Below are 4,459 nucleotides of genomic sequence, written 5' to 3' on the forward strand. Positions count from 1 at the left end.
ATACGTAGAATGATATGATAAAACGTGTTGCGACACGTTCGAAATTCTTGGAATGAGGGGGACAGCCTGCCCCTTCTTCGATTTTGGAAGTATTACTATATACGTCACAATTTACGAGGACGCGATCAGTCTTGCTATATCCGCTTGTACGAACAGTTAAAAATGTACTTCGCCAAAGAGAGCAGCGCATCGAACGACGTGAAGAAGGAATATAACGTGTAAGTTTCAACGTTTTGTACAATAAATAACGTTTTTTTCAATATTATGTATATACACAGCATGGAGCGTCGCGCGGTGCGCTTACTGAGCAGACGTTACGATCTGATGAGTATAGGCTACAAGTATTTGGAAATTGGAATCAATATTGGTCCACCGAGTTACGTGGAGATCGCCCTGGGAGATCATCGCGAACACGAACTGTCGCTGTCTCTCGAAACATGGAAGAGTCTCTACGAGCAGCGATGGAATATTTACAAAATGCTGCGAAACGAATATAAGGACAATTTTATAAGCGTTGGACCGCTAACCGTCAGAGTTTGCACGCTGCAGAGCAATGCTACGCTCGTACGTCTCGATTCTTCATCCGTACGCATGATGATGACCGAAACGACTCTACACCGTATGTTCGAGTTTGACGGGTGTATCGACGTAACGTTCGAACGATTAGTCTGACTCGTCGATACGGTCGATGCCAAATATATGCGATTCTCCAATATCGCGTCCAAGAATGCTATACGCGATAGCGACATCTTCAATGGACATCAGCTCGTCGATTGCGAGCTATTAGTTTTAGTTTTTTTAAATTCTTATGAAAAATCGCGCGCGCGCGGTGTAATAAGATGTGAATAAAAATAAATTCGTTCGCATCACTATATATGTATATATACTTTATTTTACTACCCATCCTTTGCTCTAAAAGGATGGGTAGTAAAAGAAATAGAAAAGAACACAACGTATTGTGAAAATTAAGTTATAAAAAGACAAAAGGAAAAAGAGGTTCTCGTACTTTTATGGGCGGGTGGCGGCGACCCACGGCGGCAGCGGCGGCTGCGGCCCGCAATGCATTTTTGGGGTGGTCGCGGGTCGCGGCAGCGACCGGCGGACCTTCTCCGCGCTCTAGCCACATAAAGTTAGAACTCACCTACTATACCTACTTTCAATAATTATGAAGCTTGGTTGTATTTAGGTATTTAAAATAATTAATAAATATTGTTTCTATAGAAAAATTACATTACGCTATATCTTGGTCGAAATACGGTTGGAGCATACGGTTGTAACACTTTTCGTTCTATAACTATTTGTTTTTGTATTGTTTTTTATTTATGGCAATATTTCCTTTTTTTGTAATGTTTTTTGTTGTCTTGTACGTGACTGCAGTCCCCAAAATCTTACTGCCATTCCACATGACGTCATACCCTCACCACCGAAGAATCCCAGCGCTACACTTCCCCTCGCCATCGAGTATCCCCCGCACCCCGCGCTCTCCTCTAGCCCCATGGGTTAGAACCCGTGTAGTATATCTACTACTGTTTAATAAAAAGATATTAAAATAAGAATGATTTCCTTTTACGCAGTTTTTACATATTTTTCTGTTGGGACATCACATCCTTCACGAGAATTTTTATAAGGGTATCTATTTTTATGCAGCACGTTTCATGGGGACTATGGTATATAAATGCGTATGGGCGAAGCTTTTTCGTTATACGTACTTTTTTCTGTAACGTTTGTGTTAGTGAGAGTGTAATAATAATGAGCAATTTGCAGAATCTGTTAGAGATTACATATGAGTTTCCAGTTGACAGAGTAAGTGTGTTTATCTTTTGTGTATATTTTTAGTTTTTTATTGTAAATGTACTTTATGTTACTGTTTTTATTCTAGTATATCATCGTTGACAACGAACGAGTATGTGAGTTGCAACTGACTAATGAGGTGAAGATTCTGAAGATTCCATTCGTAAGTTTAGTAGAACGTATAAAATTTTACAATATATAAAATTTTATAATATATATAAATAACAATATATGTCTAATTCACTTTTATGCTCTGTTTCAGACTACATACCATGGAAATATTCTTATTAAAGCATTTATGAATATTTGTACTAGACAGATGATACGCGCGGACAGACGGGCCGAACGAGAGTTTAGATCGGAATATATGGATATCTGGGACGACGTGGATCTGTTTCTTAGTGAACTATTCGGTCTCCGAACGTATAAACCTAATGTTGCAGAGGACATGTGGGAATGTAAGTTGAAATATTTGATTTGTATAAATATAATTTTATAATATGATTTGGAGTAGATGTTCTTCGGGTATATTCTGCACGATATTCACTATGTTTTCCATCACGTATGTACACTGCACAAGTTTAACAGATTAACTGTCCGTGACAGCGCGAGTGACAATATATAATATGCAATTACAAATCATTTGTAGATTTTTTTCCTTATAGAAAAATTATAGACCATTTCCTTTTCCTTTAAACTATATAAAGTATATGTAGTATATAAAGGGAGGGTATAAAAATAAATAAAAGTGCTTTATAATTGTAGAATATTGTTTATTGTCGAATGATGTACATAATTAATGCTCTCCGAAAACCAGAGTGATCAACTCGCAATCGAGGATGTTGTTGCGGTCGAAGGATTCATCGTTTTCAACATTTTCGTAGATTTCATGACGGTGGACGCTATAGCGAGAAGTCGTGAAAATTTTTTGTCGACGTTATCGGTCGTTGCGGTTAAGAAGGAAATGAGACGATTCACACATTCGAGATTAAATATATTAAGTACAGTGCTTTTCGACATGGATAGACGAGCTGTACTTGTTTCTAGACGCAGTATTGGTAGATTATTGATTCGTCCGAAGCGTAACGTTAAATTTCCAACGTACATTGGGGACGGCGTCGCGCGTATTCCTCTATTATTCTCATCACTGCAAAAGGGACAAAATGACGTGTTTTTGTTCGAGAAGCTCTCTCCAGATATCCGGTGACAGTGGAATCTCTTTACCGTGAGAATCCCCCAAAATGTTAGTCACGTAAGAAGGGAGTTTGACATTGATACCAATGTTCAAGTATTTGTAGCCAGTTACGGTTAACGGATATCTTCTCTCGAAAATGCGTACGATAGGACGATGTATGATTTGATGTCTGTAATTAAAGAAAAAAAAATAAGTAGATGGAAAAGACGCAAAGAAAAAAATACCTACTTATTTGATGTGTTTTCTTTATCGGGATTTTCATCGTCGAATGTTCTCTTCACACCTCCTTCATTACGATCGTCCTGTTCCATGAGATACTTTTCGATATCCACGTTATTGAGCATTGATGTGTATTCTTACAGTATTATCCTCACGATCGAACACGTGGATGTTGTCGGAATGACTGTTCCTTGTATACTAATCGTTTAAAACTATTATAGTATTGATTATATATGTCCTTCCATCTTTCCCCCCTCCTCCTTCTTTGTCTTATTTCTCGTTGTGTTTTATCTATTACTCGATCAAAGTAGTCGACTCAAGATATCCTGCATTTGTTGCAATAATCCATCTCTCGAACATTCGACGTTGAATACGTTTATATTAAATTTACCAGCCTTTGTTACGGTTCTCGTGAACTCGTTAAATTGGTAAAATTGTTGTTTTTTGGCAAAGTACAAATTACGATCCATATATCGGAAGGCTAAGGTGGGAGCTGACGGTATTCCCGGGAATACCGCTTGTAACGAGTGATATTAACGAACACCCATATTACATTCGTCTATTTGAGCCACATCGTTATTATTGAAGATCGCATAGGTTTGTCCTCTGTTAGTATTTACTACGGTATTGATGAAAATGTTCGGGGGAAATCCTAGACTCGAGAGACGTTTTAGCCAGCTTTCTTTCAATTTGAAACTGGGATATTCAACCATGTAAACTACATCGTGTACAAACAGTACTAGTTCACCCGAAGGCCTTTGATATGCGGCTGATAAGGAGAAATTATCCGGAAAGAAATCCATGTAACTGTTTAGTACGTGTAGTCCATCGTATTTTGCATCATTTATATCTATCGACCATACGTAGCGTTGATACGTGACGAATATTCGATGATGTAATACCAACACCGTATCCACATATTGTAAAGTACAGAGATCTACGTACGTGGGTTTATTTGTTGTAATTTCGGTAGTTGGTAGTTGTGTGGTTGTTGTTTGTTTTGGATTTTTAATTCCATAAAGTTGTAGAATGGCTAAAATGTCTTCTATGTTGAGTTTAGCGATTCTATTATTATTCCTAGCAATGACAACTGCGAACTGTGCGTTAATCCTAATGCGTGTCCAATTTCATGTATTAACGTGTCCTTGTTACTACCAGCAGATTTGTCAGTTAGATATATATGCCACGGTTCTGCACTATCTATGTGTATTTCAGCGCTGTAATTGTCAACGGTAGGAGGATAGAACGCGTGAG

General features: G+C 38.1%; 1 pseudogene; it reads right to left on the minus strand.

The window, feature by feature from the left end:
• Positions 1 to 2,879: 2,879 nt before the first annotated feature.
• Positions 2,880 to 3,330, minus strand: LOC108765168 (uncharacterized; annotated as a pseudogene).
• Between the last annotated feature and the right edge of the window lie 1,129 nt (positions 3,331 to 4,459).

Source organism: Trachymyrmex cornetzi, unplaced genomic scaffold (genome assembly GCF_001594075.2).
Source record: "Trachymyrmex cornetzi isolate Tcor2-1 unplaced genomic scaffold, Tcor1.1 scaffold471, whole genome shotgun sequence".
Lineage (NCBI taxonomy): Eukaryota > Metazoa > Arthropoda > Insecta > Hymenoptera > Formicidae > Trachymyrmex > Trachymyrmex cornetzi.